Source organism: Nicotiana tomentosiformis, chromosome 1 (genome assembly GCF_000390325.3).
Source record: "Nicotiana tomentosiformis chromosome 1, ASM39032v3, whole genome shotgun sequence".
Classification (NCBI taxonomy): Eukaryota; Viridiplantae; Streptophyta; class Magnoliopsida; order Solanales; family Solanaceae; genus Nicotiana; species Nicotiana tomentosiformis.
In genome coordinates this window covers 72,734,390-72,753,017 of record NC_090812.1, presented here as the reverse complement: position 1 = coordinate 72,753,017, position 18,628 = coordinate 72,734,390, and positions in this window count along the sequence as shown.

Below are 18,628 nucleotides of genomic sequence, written 5' to 3'. Positions count from 1 at the left end.
TAACTTGCAATCCCAGGCTCCTTGTTCCTTATCATATGTCACCCTGCCCGGTGTGTTAATTTCCTTTTGGAGTTCATTATGTGATTATCTTACAAGTTTACAAATGTTTTCCAAACCTATTACCCTACTACTATTTTCACTGGTTGCTTCTAGTCTAATTCTGGGCCAGCTGAAAGCCAAGCCCCCCTCCCCTAAATTTTCTCTATCAACCTCCCTAGTGTGAGCACTGTTCGGGGTCCATTTTGAGACCCTTGTGAACTCTGACACACTAGGGTATAAGGTTCTTTGGGCCATTTGTCCTAATTGTTCAACTTTGCCTCTCCTTTTTCACCTACTAAATAAACCAATTGGTTTGTGGAAATGACTGTTGATCAGCTCTGGCTACTGGGTTTTGTCTATTTTGTGTAAATGAAGATTGTTTTCTGGGTTTGATTGGCTATGACTTCTGGGCGAAGCCTGTTGGATATGTAATTGAAGGCCTGGCTGGGCTGGGTATACTTTGGGCCTGTCTTAGGCCCACTATAGTTTTTTTTTGTAACTTTGTAATTTATTCATTGGGCCTGTAATAATGTTGTAATAACAATTGGTGTGTTAGTAAAATTGGGAAAAAGGGTTTATTTTAATATTTACATGAAACGGGTAGAAATCCTGCCTATAGGTGTTTACTTTGCTCGAACATGTTCTGCTATTGTGTGTGTTAGATAACCTGCCTATATGTATTTAATTCATTTAACATATTCTGTTTTTACATGCTAGATGTTATGCCTGTAGAAAATAAAATTACTAATGTCTCAATGTGTATTACAACATATTCATTAGATGCTACGATCATAGGGTTCTGTTAATTTATGTTCTACCAAATTTGCATTTTAGAAATAATGCCTATTGGGTTTAATTGGTTAATATGTTGTTGTTATAATTGCTCATTTAGGAAACATGCCTATAGGAGCTAAAATCAGTTTCAATCACTAATCGTAGAAATCTTGCTTTAAGTGCTAAAATTGAACTTTCAACACTGTTTCATTGCTTAACTCTGCCGCTATTAGAAATCATGCCTATATGATCAAACTGGGTAATTCTGAATATTTTCAATAGTTATCACTGTCAACAACTGCGCAAATCACCTAGAAATCATGTCTATAGGTTTAACCACTTGTAATCTGTAATTTCAACAATCAGCTCGCAATACCAGATTCCCTAAAATGTATAGTTGTTTAGAAATCACGTCTATAAAGGTAGCATCTTGCATCTGAAACTGCCTGCATGTTTGAATCCCAAGGTCACATAGAAACCATGTCTATAGGGCCTAATAACTTTAATTTTCCTCAATCCTAAAATTGTCTAACGTTTAATGTGAAATTTTTTTCGCGTGCATTTGTTGTCTAAGTGTGGAGGCTAACTTGAGCCCTTAATTGCTTTTACATGAAGTCCAACTTGTTTTGTATGTCGCCTAGTTTTATCATTTCTGAGCAGCCTAAGCTAAGTCTAGAAACCATTCAAAATAGAGGTCGAAATGCCTCCTGGTCCATAGGCATGGGATGGGTAGTGCACGCAGAGGGCATGGCTTAGAATCAACTAGTGCGCTTTAGGTAAAAACTTAAAGATAGTAATTGGGTAGCAGGAGATGATAGTCTGTGCCTGCTGAATAATACGAGTAACACCCCACTTCGAGGGAGTTATGAAGTATTATTTATGTTGCACGGGGTGATCCTTTAGGCTAAAAAACTTAGGACCCCCCATCTTGTCTTTAAACCAATTATCTGTGTTTACTCAAGGACTTTCTAATAATGATTTTTTTTTAAATTTCTTGTTTTTCTCTCTGACTATTTGACTAATTCATATAATTCAAGTATGGCCGGGACCCATAGTTGTGAACCTCGAAGAGTGCCTAACACCTTCTCTTTGAGGTAATTTGAGCCCTTACCCGATCATTGGTGACGCAAACTGGTTAAACCAGAGTTATTTACAAATAGGTTCCCTAACGCACCTCAAACCCATTAGGTGGCGACTCTTCTCTTTTAATCCTCCTTAAAAGAGTTGTCACACGTCGAAGACCGATTTCGTAAGAAAGAGGGGCGTGACAAGTGGCACCTACCATGGCTAGTGAACGGGAAGTAAAAATCAAAAGTAATATTCGAGATCATATGAGTTGTACGAAAATTTCGGCATGCGTGAGAACTAAGATAAGCTAAGTATGCATGCAACAAGGGGGCAGAAAGCTGAGAAGGAACAAAAAGGAATTATTCAATCAATGATCCAGGGTTAGTTACGTTATGAACGCACTTAAGACGGAGTATTATCCATGCAGCATATATGTTGACAATCATACAGCCGTAAAAGACTCCGGTGTAAGCGTAAGTTAAAAAAAAGAATTGAGTCCAGGTCATAGACAAAGGATTAAATTGTTTATCATGGATATTCCATAGCACCCATGAAAGACTAAAGTAATAACTAATACCATGAGCCACAGATCGGAAGATAGCTTAAGCCTACATACAGGCTGATCAGAGGGAATAGGAAACTAAAGAGTTACATCAACTAAGTTAATCAGGAGTCTGATTATTGGACCCAGAATATTTTTTTTTATAGAAATCATGATTGACAACATAGTGAAATCACTCTTAATATCATAGGTACAAGAGAGATAGTATAACAATCATATTTTATGACGGCTCTACGATAAAGCAGTTAGAAGGGTATCGGCCTCATAAGAAGCCAGTATGAAGCTCCCACCGGATTGTGTATGCACCAGAGGTGCAAGTATTATAATAGAGCTTCAAGTTGTGGATGTAAATTATACCCATATGGAAGGGAGGTCATGAAAGAGATAGAAGATGTGATGCGATACTTTAAGGTAAAGTAAGGTAAAGGTGGACAACATACGAGATACTCAAATACAGAAGGTTGTGAATAGTCCATACTTCGGATATAAGGCTAGATACGCTGGGATTCAGTATCCAGGAATGATAGCGGCGTCCTCAGTGGCACATTTTCCAGCCTATGGTTTCTATGTATCGAGAGGTCTAGTTAAAAGAGTAAAGAAGAGTTAGAGACGATGCGATGTCTCACTTGATTTTCCGAAATGACATAAGGAAATCTATGGTGCAAGCAAGTTGAAGGAAGGTTGTGAGTTGTATAAATAAATATGTTTAGGTTGCAAGCTAAAGTATGGTAGAGTGACAAGGTTTTAGGAAGACATTGGTAAGGATAAGGAAAGGCGAGTGCGAAGGTATCATGACCCAAAATCCCACCTCAGGCGTTGTGATGGCACCTAGTCTCTAAGACTAGGTAAGCCGATTATTTCAATTACATTTCAAGCCATTTTATTTTATAAGTAATCAAAACTAACAGCGAAAATAAATATGAAAATCTCCCAAGACTGGTAATACTGAGTCACGAACTCTAACTGAATATATAAAATGATCTCAAGGATCAAATACTCAATACTGTTTGAATAATAATTAACAGTACAATAAAAATGAAAAGACTCCAAGGAACTGCGACGACCAAGCAGCTCTACCTTGAATCCTTGCGATCCTACTCTAACTCTGTCCGATTCCGATATCTTCAATACCTGGCTCTACACAAAACTGTGCAGAAGTGTAGTATGAGTACACCATGGTCGGTACCCAGTAAGTATCAAGACTAACCTCAGTGGAGTAGAGACGAGGTACAGTCAAGATACTCACTAGTCTAATAACCTGTGCAATATGATATACAAAATAATAGGAAAAAAATAACAATAAGGGCAACAAGAACACCATTAATGTCGCTCAACAAATAATAAATACAAGTACACCCAATTAAATCAAGTCCTTCAAATAAATATCTTTCACATATAATTCTTCCAAATAACTCTCTTTCAAATATGATTTCCTCAAATAAATATCTTTCAAATATAATTCTTTCAATAAATCTCTTTCAAATATAATATCCTCAAATAAGTATCTTTCAAATATAATTCTTTCAATAAATCTCTTTCAATTATAATTTTCTCAAATAAATATCTTTCAAATGCAATTCTTTCAAATAATACTTTTTGAATAAAAATCCTTCCACATAAATAGTTTGAATATAATTCTTTCAATTAAAAGTCATCATGTGACACCCTATTTCATAATCATAAAAATATGGGTCTCAACCCTTTTTCATATTTTTCATAAACACGGGTCTCAACCCACTTTCATATTTCCACGACCCTTCGTGCATATAATTCAATCATCATATTTCCCCGGCGCCTCATGCCCACTTTTCATATCACAGCTGCATGGACAGTTCACGTGCCAATAATAAAACCATCATATTATTTTCGGCACCTCGTGCCCACGTTTCATATCCCAGCTGCACGGACAATTCACGTGCCAATAATAAAACTATCATATTTTGCCCGACACCTCGTGCCCACGTTTCATATCCGTTGTGGCGTGCAAACCGATCCTATATAACATTACCTGCCCGACAATAGCTACAGGCTCACAATTTTAACATAAATCAGGCTATTATCAAGTTTACTGAAACAACAAGACAAGTTGCACAATATATAAAAATAAACACAAGGAATACCCCAACATCACATGAAAATTACCAACACAATAACTCCACATCATCTCATATCATCCCTGACAATAGACACCCTTATCTCTCTTATAGCCACCCTTATCACTCCTATAATAGCCTCCCTTATCCCTCCGCCCTGACAATATCAATAGCCACCCTTATCGCTCCTATAGCCACCCTTATCTCTCCTATAGCCACCCCTATCGCTCCGCCCAAACAATATCCCAACACACATAACAACAGTGAAATGTCTCCCTTATGCCCACATAATATCAACAGTGGAATGCCACCCTTATATCCTCAAAATAATAACTCACACAACACAACAATTTATACGGAATATTATCACGGCAACATAACAAAATCAATTCATATCACAATTTTTCCTGTGGCCACAACCAATTCCGAAGATATAACAATTCAACTAATTTCACAACAAATAGCCGAAGGCTCCACACAATGTGTATATGACCTCAAAAACAATCAACAGAGATAGAAATACTCAGCATAGGGAAACACCTTCATTAATCCAAATTCTCAATAATTATATAAACACCTCTTCTTAAGCTCATTTAATTAATTATTTACAGAGGAAAAATCCATAATGAATTAAATTCCAAGAATATCAAACCATCTAATGCACGGAATTCACATAAATATACAGGTAACATTCACATCAAATCGTCATACGAAAACAAATTCAATAAATGCGAATTGAGGCATGGCAAACGGATGATTAAATAAATGCCAATAATTATTCAATTTAATACACAATATGACCAAGACTTTAACTCAATAAATTTTTCACATATAGCCCAAGTACATACTCGTCACTTCGCGTACACGGCTTTTCACATTTTACAAATGGCATATAAGACTTGATGCCTAAGGGGTAATTCCTCCACTTAAGGTTATGCAAGACACTTACCTTTTCGAAGTTATGCCGATATTCCAAAATTTTCTTCTTGCTTGAATAGACCTCTGGAACACTCAAATTTATCCAAATTAATTGTATAACTTCATTAAAATTTATTGAAAATAATTTCGGATAATAATACATCGACTTAAAAATTTATTCTAAAAAGTAAACAAAAGTCAACGCGGGGCTCGCCTCTCGGAACCCGACATAATTTTTATAAAATCCGAAAACCCATTCGGATACGAGTTCAACCATACCAATTTTATCAAATTCCGATAACAACTCGACCTCCAAATCTAAAATTTATTTTTTGGAAGATTTTGTAAAAATCTTGATTTCCTCCATTTAAATTCGAATTAAATGATGAATATAACCATGGATTCATGAAATATAATCACTTTAGGATATATAATACTTACTTGAGTTGAAATCGTAAAGAAATCCTCAAAATCCCCAAGAACCGAGCTCCAAATATTCCAAAACGAAATGGCAAAGTGACTGATTTTTAGTCCTTATGTTTCTTCCCAGTTCCGCTTCTGCGAGCACTGTTCATGCTTCTGCAACTGTTCACGCTTCTGCGATCACTGTTCACGCTTCTGCAGGCACTGTTCACGCTTCTCCGAGTATTGTTCATGCTTCTGCGGGAAATGTTCACACTTCTGCTATCACTGTTCACGCTTCTGCGAATCACTGTTCATGCTTCTGTGAAAAGAAAACCAGCAAGCTGCCAGCTTCTGTCCAGCTCCCTTTCCAGTCGCTTCTGCGGGGTCGCTTCTACGATCAAACTTCCGTAGAAGCGAAACAAATAGCTGCTGCCCAGCACAACTTCAGCAACAGAAAACAAATTCCATCAGCTTCCCTTGTCCGAAATCCATTCCGTTAACCTTCCGAAATACATCCGAGGCCCTCGGGACTTTAACCAAATATACCAACATGTTTCAAAATATAATACGAACTTAGCCGAGGCTTTAAACCATGTCAAACAACGCCGAAATTACGAATCGCGTATCGAATCGAATTATGAGTTTTCAAATCTTCCAACAACTATATTTTGTGCCGAAACATATCAAAGCAATTCGAAATGACTTCAAATTTTTCACACAAGTCATAAATGACAAAATGGAGCTATTCAAATTTTCAGAATTGAAATCCGACCTCGTTATCAAAAATTCAACCTTCGGTCGGACTTTCCAAAAATCTTCCATTTTCCAATTTTCGCCAAAATACGTCGAATTGTCCTATGAACTTCCAAATCCAAATCCGAACATACGCTTAAGTCCGAAATTACCATACGAAGCTATTGACATCATAAAAATTCTATTTCGGGGTCGTTTGCTCAAAAGTTAACTCTCCGGTCAATTCTTTCCATTTAAGCTTCTAAATAGGAATTGTTCTTTCAATTTAATTCTAAATCTTCCGAAAATCAAATTCGACCACACCCGCGGGTCATAATACATATTACAAAGCTGCTCGATACCTTAAGTCACTGAACGGTGCGTTAATTCTTAAAATGAAAAGTCGGGTCGTTACATTCTCCCCCTCTTAAACATACGTTCGTCCTCGAACGTGCTAAAAATTATTCTGATGACATTAAATTACTGAGTGCATTATTTCACACATACTCACGGGTGATTCTACGTCACCGTAAATTTAACAGGGGTCCGACAACATCATCTCAGTGGAGATTATTTCTTTTATTCACACTTATAAGCCTTTAGGCCCAATAAATTTTAAATTCCTGACATCAACACACGGTGTTAGTCTCAACCGGCTGTAGCAATTCGTTCCCATGCACACATCATACGTATGTCCATAACCACATTTCTGGTCATAATAGCTATTTATAATTAATTTCCAGCATCTTCAATTAATCTTATATTCATCAAAATCTCATTTCAACTTTTCGTAACACTGACAGCAACACGCGAGGCATGAATACCTCATAATTATTTACCCGAATTAACGAGTCACATTTAACGCCACCTGGACACCCACCTTATAGGCTAAAACTCAATGTTTACAGCATGAATATGGCTAAATATGAACAGAAAAAAATATGCAAGAATTATCAAATAAACCTAACAGGCATGACTCCCTATTTATACTATAGTACAAATTTAATTACACAAAGGGAGAATTTAAACTCATAAAAATTTTCACCACTAGGACCTCGTCCTTATATAACTTCCACCGTGGCTTGTAGCCCGGTTTAAATATTTCACATCATATAAAAATGCGAGGACCTCGCCCTCAACTCCGAATCACAAGTATTTTGCACATTGTGCCAACTGAAATTTTTAATTTCCTTTCTTTATTCTTTTCAATATATTTCGTAAACAGTTTTCACAACACATAATGAACCCTCATACTGGTAGGGCATATAATTCATAAAATTGAATTCAATTAATTCGAAATCACTCGAAACCCACTGTAGTGAGTAATAAAAAGTCACATTTGGACTTATAGCCCTCAATGGTGTACACATATAAAAATGATAGACACAAGCTAACATCACCAACCCTCCCAACAGGGATAAACATATAAGCGGGTTACAAAATTATGAAGCTCACCCATAAGCGGAGCATAATAGGAGGACTTTCCTCAATATTTAGAACCGAATCGAATTAAGGGAAAATATCTTCATAACAAATCAGGATCATACCTGTAACGATACCCTCTGGTGTATTGGCCTCAGCCATACCATAGCAAATATATCAACGGGTTGGGCCTCCCCCTCTAGGGCGCCCTCTACCCACCTGTCCTCCACCCCTAACTGGCTATGCACGTGGGTAGTAACTGCATTGGGGTCCATAGCCTGAGTGTTCTGATAAAATCCACCTCTCCCAAGTCTGGGACAGTCTCTCATAATGTGCCTAGTATCACCACACTCATAACAACTCCTCTGAAGTCGCGGTTTCTCATACTAAGTCTATGCCAGATAACTGGAATAACCACTGTAAGAATCTCGTGTCGGTGGTGCACTATAAGAACTTACTGGAGCACCCCGAGTAATCTGATATGCGGATTGAGCTGGTCGACTTCTTGAGCCTCCGCCATAATGGGTCATAGCCGAAGAGTAAAATCCACTAAACCCTCCAGAGCTTCGAGACCTTTTGGCCTCCTTATACTCCATTTCCTCACCTAGAACACCCTCAATCCTCCTCGCAATCTCCACTACTTGTTTAAATGGAGTATTAGTTTGCAGCTCTCGAGCCATCCATATTTTAAGATCATAATCGAGCCCCTCAATGAATCTGCGAACCCGCTCTCTGACTGCAGGTACCGAGATAGGTACATGACGGGCTAATTCACTGAACCTGATAGCATATTCTAACACTGTCATAGTGCCCTAACGCAACCGTTCAAACTCTGTGCGCCACGCATCTCGGAGAGTCTGGGGAACAAACTCTTTCAAAAATATTTTCGAAAATTGAGCCCAAGTTGGTGGTGTTGCATCTGCTGATATACCTTCTTCATAAACTTACCACCACTGATACGCTGCGCCTGAAAGCTGAAATGTAGTAAAGGCTACTCCGCTCACTTTCACAATACCCATGGTACGGAGAATACAATGACACTTTTCTAGAAATCTTTGGGCATTCTCTGAAGTTGTGCCACTGAAAGTAGGTGGACTATACCTCTTAAATCTCTCAAGTCTCTTTTGTTCTTCTTTCGATGCCCCTGGCCTGACCTCAGGCTAAACCGGAATAACAGGTTATACCGCTACTATATCCGGAACTTGACTAATGTGAACCTGCTCCTCTGGAGTCGTGGTAGGAGTCTGAGTTACTCCCCCAATCTGCGAAATATTTGGTTTAAAAGAGATCAACCCCACCTAAGTTAATGTACCAAACATACTCAGGAATTGTACTAAAGTCTCCTGAAGTCCGGGGGTAACAACAGGTGCTTCTGGTACCTGTCCCCCAACTGGAGCTACTGGTGGTTCCTCAACTATTGTTCTGACAGGTTCTCCAGTCGCGACACGTGCCCTTGCTTGGCCTCGGCCTCTTGCGGTCCTAGCAAAATGCGCGGGTGCCTGGTCAGTTGACCGGTAGCACGTGTCCTCACCATCTGTGAGAGAATAGAGATACAAAGGCTCAAATTCCAAATTCAACAAATTTTGCATGACATGAATGAAAAAAGTGGAAATTTCCTAACAGTTTTGTAGCCTCTCGAAGATAAGTACAGACGTCTCTGTACCGAGCCACAAGACTCTACTAGACTCGTTCGTGACTCGTAGAACCGATGAACCTAGAGCTTTGATACCAACATGTCACGACCTAAAATCCCACCTCAGGCGTCGTGATGGCACCTAGTCTCTAAGATTAGGTAAGCCGATTTCAATTACATTTCAAGCCATTTTATTTATAAGTAACCAAAACTAACAGCGGAAACAAATATGAAAATCTCCCAAGACTGGTAATACTGAGTCATGAACTCTAACTGAATATATGAAATGATCTCAAGGATCGAATACTCAATATTTTTTGAATAATAATTAACAGTACAATAAAAATGAAAAGATTCCAAGGAACTGCGACAACCAAACAGCTCTACCTTGAATCCTTGCGATCCCACTCTAACTCTGTCCGATTCTGATATCTTCAATACCTGGCTCTGCACAAAAATGTACAGAAGTGTAGTATGAGTACACCACGGTCGGTACCCAATAAGTATCAAGACTAACCTCAGTGGAGTAGAGACGAGGTACAACCAAGACACTCACTAGTCTAATAACCTGTGCAATATGATATACAAAATAATAGGAAAAAAAATAACAATAAGGGCAACACAAATCAACCAGTGATATGCACAACAAGCCAACAAGAACACCATTAATATCGCTCAACAAATAATAAATACAAGTACACCCAATTAAATCAAGTCCTTCAAATAAATATCTTTCACATATAATTCTTCCAAATAACTCTCTTTCAAATATGATTTCTTCAAATAACTATCTTTCAAATAAAATTCTATCAATAAATCTCTTTCAAATATAATTTCCTCAAATAAATATATTTCAAATATAATTCTTTCAATAAATCTTTTTCAATTATAATTTCCTCAAATAAATATCTTTCAAATGCAATTCTTTCAAATAATACATTTTGAATAAAAATCCTTCCAAATAAATATTTTGAATATAATTCTTTCAATTAAAAGTCACCATGTGACACTTCAATTCATAATCACAAAAATACGGGTCTCAACCCTTTTTAATATTTTTCGTAAGCACGGGTCTCAGCCCACTTTCATATTTCCACGGCACTTGCACATAATTAACTCATCATATTTCCCCGGCGCCTCATGCCCACTTTTCATATCACAGCTGCACGGATAGTTCACGTGCCAATAATAAAACCATTATATTTTTTCCGGTACCTCGTGCCCACGTTTCATATCCCAGCTGCACGGACAGTTCACGTGCCAATAATAAAACCATCATATTTTTGTCCAGCACCTCGTTCCCACGTTTCATATCCGTTGCGGCGTAAAAACCGATCCTATATAACATTACCTGCCCGGCAATTGCCACAGGCTCACAATTTCAACATAAATCAGGCTATTATCAAGTTTACCGAAACAACAAGACAAGTTGCTCAATATATAAAAATAAACACAAGGAATACCCCAACATCACATGAAAATTAACAACACAATAAATCCACATCATCTCATATCATCCCTGACAATAGCCACCCTTATCTCTCCTATAGCCACCCTTATCATTCCTATAATAGCTTCCCTTATCTGTAACGACCCGGTATGTCATTTTGAGAATTTAAGCTACGTTCGGCGGCATAAAGTCTTGAACAACTTTATATTATGTGTATTGCCTTTCGTACGTGGTTGAATTCAGTTACAGGATGATCCGGAGTGATTTGGGATACTTTGTCCCTAAAACGGAAGCTTAAGTCTTAGGATTTTGACCGTAGTCGGAACTGTATGAAGACGACTCCGGAATGGAGTTTCGTTAGCTCCGTTGGGTGATTTTGGGTTTTGGAACGTGTCCGGACTGTGAATTTGAGGTTTGTAGCTGATTTAGGCTTGAAATGGCAAAAGTTAAAATTTTGGAGATTTTGACCGGAAGTGGACTTTTTGATATCAGGGTCGGAATGTGATTCCGAGAGTTGGAACAGCTCTATTATGTTATTTGGGACTTGCCTGCAAAAATTTGACGTCATTCCGGGTTGGTTAGATTGGTTTCGGCACAAGTTTTCAAAGTTGGATATTTTGGAAGTTCATAAGTTTGATTCGTGGTGCTATTTGTATTTTTCGGCATTGTCTGATGTGATTTGAGACTTTGAGTGAGTCCGTGTTAGGTTATGGGACTTTTTGGTATGTTTATACGGGGTCCCAGGAGCCTCGGGTGAGTTTCGGATGGGCTACGGGTCGTTTCCCCCTATTTTGAACTGCTGTTATTTGTCATCTGGTTTCCTTCATTGCGTTCGCGTCCTTGCCTTTGCGTTCGCATAGTGTTATTTTGGAGGGTGAAATATTTCCTCTTCGCGTTCGTAGTCACCGTCTCGCGTTCACAAAGTTCTGCTACCCCCTTCTTCGCGTTCACATTCCCTATCTCGCGTTCGCGAAGTGCAAACCAGGCCCTGGGCACTGGTGATCATTTTACTCTTCGTGTTCGCGTAGCTATTCCACTACACTCTTCGCGTACTACTTCACGCGTTCGCGAAGAGCAGTCATTGGGCCATCATATGTTTCCTCTCCGTGTTCGCGAACATGTTGTCGCGTTCGAGACGAACAACTGGGCAGCTTTTGTTTTCCTTCTTCGCGAACGCGCCCCTTTCTCCGCGTTCGCGATGCACAAAACACCTGAGCAGAATATAAAGTCCTCTATTCCGAGGGTTTGCCATTTTCACCATTTTTGGAGTTCTAGAGCTTAGTTTTGAGCTATTTTTTGCGGGTTTGTTTCATGCAAATCGATTGGGTAAGTATTCTTCACCTAGAATTTATTATATTCCGTGATTTTATCTTTGTTTTTATCATTTAATTTATTTTTTGAGTTGAGGAAAATGTTGGTTTTTGAATAAAATTTTCAAAATAAAAATTCTTGATTTGAGGGAAGAAATGGTATCGGAATTTGATAATTTTTGTATGATTGGACTCATATCGGAATGAGTGTTCGGGCTTTGTAAAATTTTTTGAGTTCCGAGGTTCGGGCCCGGGGTCCACTTTTGGACCGATTTTTAGATTTTGATAAAGATTGAGACTTTATAATCCGAAATAGTCTCTTATGAGTTTTATTTGTGCTTTGAAGTTATTTTGATTAGATTTGAGCCGCCCGGAGGTTATTTCACCCGAGAAGTTCATTTTTGAGTTTCGGTCTGTCTTCTTTGAGGTAAGTATCTTGCCTAACATTGTGTGGGGGATTTTTCCCTTATGATTTGAGTCTTCTATGTTGATTGTAGTCCATGTACGCGAGGTGACGAGTGCGTGCTCGGACTTATTTGTGAAAAGTTGGCCTTTTAGGATTCTTAGGTCCTTATATATACTGAGTATGGAGTTGTTCTTGATATGATTAATTTCCTATTTACTAGCTTCAACTCTACCTGCTTAATTTGAATCGATTTCTTCATGATCCACTATTATTGTTATTTGATTCATTTGTGCCTTAATTGAAACTGTTTTCTTTTTTATAGCCATGCTATCTTTTCATAACTGCTTATCTTTATTTGGAATTTGTCTTATTTCATCCTATAATTGTTCAGTCTTAATTGAGGTTATGATTATTTTTTCGCTGCTTATCCTTAATTGAATTGTTGAATATCCTTCGTAATTTTCTCAACCTTAAAAGAAGTTTAGATATCCTATATATTAGTCGACTTGTTTTATTTGGCATTATTTGATTCGTGTTAGCTTCCCTGTTGTTGAAGTGTATATTGTGGGATCGTTGCTACACATTAGGTTTCCCTTTGTTGAGCTGTTCTCTTTACGTCTAGCATTTTTTACTGTGGTTATTCCTTGTGAATTGGTTCTACTGTTTCTTTGTGAATTTAAGTTCTTAAGTTAATTTACTTGTCGTACTTTGTATTATTGTTATTTTTTCTGTTGTGCTTGTTGTGGTGATGCACGAGGTTTCTACCGTGCGATTGTTATTATTGTCATGCACGAGGTTACTGTCGTGCGGTTGTTATTATGGGGTTGCACGAGGTTTCTGCCGTGCTATTGTTACCATTGATATTTTACACATGTGGCGAGACAAGGTGGGAACATTATTATGCACGTGTGGCGAGACAAGGCGGGCATTTATGTTACTATTATGCACGTGTGGCGAGACAAGGCGGGCATTTATATTACTATTGCATACGTGGTGAGACAAGGTGGGCTGTGTCAGGGATTGATTTGTGATAATTTGTGGCCTGGGGGCATTCTTGTTGTTGATATTTGTGAAGTGGTATACATACCTGTGTGAGATTTATCTTGTGAAAGCTGTGAGAAACTATTCTACGTGCTGTCCGTTCTTTTTTCTTATGCTTATTTGCTTATATGGGCTATGGTAGGACACTTGCACAAGCATAAATGTAGTTAAGCACTCTTATCGGATAAAAGGTGTTCTTGATATTGTTGAGCATAGATGCTCACCCCTGTTTACTTGCCTTCTATGTGAGAATAGCTCTATTGGCATGTGAGTCGTCAGTGCGGTTATGAGATGTTATGAGGGCACATGATGCCAAGTGTTAGAGTTCAGGTATTGAGACCCGTAAGTTGTGATTTGCCCGAGGTTCGGTACCTCGTGGAGTTGCTGACTAAAACCTTATGTAAAAGCGGTTGTAGTTGCTGAGTTATTATTTGTCCTTGTTGTATTTGTGATTCCGGACTTAGGTTGTTTTTCATTCACCTTTCAGTGTCATTTTCAAGATATTCTGCCGATACTTGTTGTTTTATTCCTGATTGCCATTACTGTACTGTGAGCCATATTGCTTAGTCTTTATGTAGACATCATACTTCTGTTGTTCGTGTTCTTATATCCGTTCAGTTTATTAGACCAGTGAGTGTCTTGACTGTTCCTCGCTACTACTTTCAGCCTAGAGGTTAGTCTTGATACTTACTAGGCACCGCTGTGGTGTGCTCATGCTACTCTTCTGCATATTTTTGTGCAGATCCAGGTACTTGTTTGTTAGCTAGCTGTGTGGACTGTTGCTGTGGAGACTCAAGGTAAACCTGCTGCTGCACTCGCAGGCTTCGAAGTCACCTTCCAGTTTTCGTTTTGCATTGTTTATTCTTATTTCTGGACATTTGTATTTAGAAGTTTTCTAGCAAACACTCTGTAGAGCTTATGACTTGTACTACCGGTTTTGGGAATTTTAAGACAATCTATTTAAATAATGTTGTTGTTTTAATTATTGTTAGGTTTATCTAGTCCTTAATACTAGGTGCCATCACGATACCCAAACGGAGGGGAAATTAGGTCGTGACAAGTTGGTATCAGAGCTCTAGGTTCATAGGTGCTATGAGTCATAAGCGAGTTTAGTAGAGTCTTGCGGATCGGTACGGAGACGTCTGTACTTATATTTGAGAGGCTACAGAATTATTAGGTCAATCTCACTTCTTTCATTCCTATCGTGTGAGCTTATTAATCTCGGAGTTTGAACTTTTATCATTCTATTCTCTCACAGATGGTGAGGACATGAGCTGCAGTTGCTGATAACGTTACCCCGGAGTAGATGTCGCTAGGGGCAGAGGCAGAGGCCGACGAGGAGTACGTGCCTCATCTAGAGCACCTACCAGAGCAGCAGTTAAGGAGCCGCCAGTAGTTCCAGTTAGGGGGAAGGTACCGGAGGTGCCTGTTGTTACCTCCAGACTTCAGGAGACCTTAGCACAGTTCCTGAGCATGTTTGGTATATTGGCTCAGGCGGGGTTGATTCCGGTTGCACCAGCTACTTCACAGACCGGGGGAGGAACCTAGACTCCCGCCGCCCACACCCCAGAGCAGCGAGTTCATGTTGGTCAGGCTCCAGGTGTCATGGCGACATATCTTGTGGTTCCAGTTCAGCCTGTGGTCAAGACAGCAGCATCTGAGGAGGAGCAGCTTAGACTTGCAAGGTTCAAGAAATATGACCCTCATATATTCAGTGGTTTGGCTTCAGAGAGAGCACATGATTTTCTAGAAGAGTGTCACAGCATTCTCCGTACTATGGGTATTGCAGAGACGCACGGGATTGCTTTTACTACGTTCCAGCTTAGGGGAGCGGCTTACCAGTGGTGGCATGCATATGAGTTGGGTAGCCCAACCGAGTTAACTTCACTTACATGGGTTCAGGTTTCATAGATGTTCCTGAGAGAGTTTGTACCTCAGTCCCTTCGAGATGCATGGCACACAGAGTTTGAGCAGCTGCGCCAGGGCATTATGTCAGTATCATAGTATGCCGTGAGATTCAGTGATTTGGCCAGGCATACACCTGCTTTGGTCGCCACAGTTAGAGAGAGTGTCCATAGATTCATGGAGGGACTCAAGCATGATATTCGGTTCAGCACGGCTCGGGAGTTAGAGTCAGATATTTCGTTTCAGCAGGTGGTAGGGATCGCTCGTCGAGTAAAGGGCATATGGGACCAAGAGAGAGAAGATAGGCGAGGCCATGAGAGAGAGTACATGCGATATCAAGAGAGAGAGGACATGGAGGTGAGGAGGCCTCGTAGACCAGAGAGATCTACTGGTCCTTATTTTGGAGGCAGGGTACGACATGGTAGAGGTTTTGTGGGTCAGCCAGTCCAGTTTGTACTTCAGGCTTCGCACAGTGTTTTAGGTGCTCATGGGTCTCAGAGTACCCATACCGCACAGGTCCCACAACCACGTCAGTAGAGAGGTTGCTTCGAGTGTGAAGATACCAACCACAGGGTGAGAGATTGTCCTAGACTCCGAATAGGTTTGTCACAGCGGAGTATTCAGGAGAGTAGAGGGCGCCCAAGAGGGGAAGGCCCGACCCGTTGATGTGTTTCATATAGTAGGCTTGAGGCTACTGCGCCAGATGATGTCATACAGGTATGCTTTTGATTTGTTACAGAGGGGCACCATTCGTATTTTGATTCGGTCCTACTTACCGGGGCGAGTTCCCCTACTTGTTGTCCCACCTATGGGTGAGTTTATGACTTAGTATTATGTTGAGATATTTACCCCGTTGGGAGATTCTATGAGTGATAGCCGTGTCTATCATTTGTTTCTATTCATTATTGAAAGTTACAAGACTATAAGTGAGTTCACGTTGTCCATTATGATAGGTTTGATGTGATTCCTTAGTAAATTTGGTTATAATTTGTGATTCGATACTCTATTGGGTGAGAATTTAGCAAGTGTTGAGGTTTTATTGGCAGAATTGAGTTAGTGGAAGATTTCCACTGGTATGATATGTATTCGACTTATGATTCAGAGTAGAGGGCGAGACCCTCGTGACCCCATGTGATTTGATATGTTTGAGCCGGGCTGCGTGCCGCGGTGGAGGGTGATACCAGGATGAGATCCTTATGATTTGTTCATGTACTTTGATTTTTCCTTTTGAATTGATTCGTAGCAGGGTATTGTTAGAAAGTTGTGCCTGTTGGGCTTGTTTGATATTTATCTTATGTGTTTCTCTTTACATATTTAGTCAATTTCGTTATGTGCTTTTTGAGTTTTGGCTTGCGGGGTGTGTGCCCGGTGGTGTTAGTTGTGACTTGTTAATTTGGGTGTATAGTTAAGAGGTCTTCATGTTTCTTGCATCGTTTTCAGTGTTGTGGAGGTTTGAATAGGGTTCTAATGGATATGAGGCTAATTGCCGGTGATGGTTTTGATTACGGGCAGCTATTGTGATCAGAAATGTTATTATGGGCCTATGTGTGGTGTGTCTTGTTGTGTGGTTGTACCTTGTGGGTGTAGGCATGAGTTGTTACAACTGGTTGAGACTGATACCGGTTATGGATTTAGACTCGGGTCTTTTGAAGATAAATGGAAGGTGAGAAATTTTGACTCTAAGGCTTATTGGTGTTGGCAGAAAGGATGAATTACAGTTGGGATGGTGTCGTCAGGCTTATGTGGATTCAGGTGATGTGGATTCGCCCGCGGGTGTATGTTGGATATGTACTTTCGATTATTTGAAGACTTCGAGGCAATTCTTAGCACGTTCGAGGATGAATGTTTGTTTAAGAGGGGAAGGATGTAACGATCCAGCCGGTCTTTTGAGAATTTAAGCTCCGTTTGGCGGCATAAGGTCTTGAACAGCTTCATATTATGTGTATTGACTTGCGTACGTGGTTGAATTCAGTTACCGAATGATCCTGAGTGATTTGGGACACTTAGTCCCTAAAACGAAAGCTTAAGTCTTAGGATTTTGATCGTAGTCAGAACTATGTGAAGATGACTCCGGAATGGAGTTTCGTCGGTTCCGTTAGCTCCGTTGGGTGATTTTGGGTTTAGGAGCGTGTCCGGACTGTGAATTTGAGGTCTGTAGCTGATTTAGGCTTGAAATGGCAAAAGTTAAATTTTTGGAGATTTTGACCGGAAGTGTACTTTTTGATATCGGGGTCGGAATACGATTCCGAGAGTTGGAACAACTCTGTTATGTTATTTGGTACTTGCCTGCAAAATTTGACGTCATTCCGGGTTGGTTAGATTGGTTTCGGCATGAGTTTTCAAAGTTGGAAGTTTTAGAAGTTCATAAGTTCGATTTGTGGTGCGATTTGTATTTTTCGGCGTTGTCTGATGTGATTTGAGACCTCGAGCGAGTCCGCGTTAGGTTATAAGACTTGTTGGTATGTTTAGACGGGGTCTCGGGGGCCTCGAGTGAGTTTCGAATGGGCTACGGGTCATTTCCCCTATTTTGACCTGCTGTTATCTATCATCTGGTTTCCTTCATCGCGTTCGTGTCCTTGCCTTCACGTTCGTGTAGTGTTATTTTGGAGGGTGAAATATTTCCTCTTCGCGTTCGTAGTCACCCTCTCGTGTTCGCGATGTTCTGCCACCCCCTTCTTCGTGTTCACATTCCCTATCTCGCGTTCGCGAAGTGCAAACCAGGCCCTGGGCACTGGTGATCATTTTCCTCTTCGCATTCACGTGTCTCTTACGCGTTCGCATAAAAATTCCATTACACTCTTCACGTTCGCGTACTACTTCACGCGTTCGCGAAGAGCAGTCCTTGGGCCATCATATTTTTCCTCTCCGCA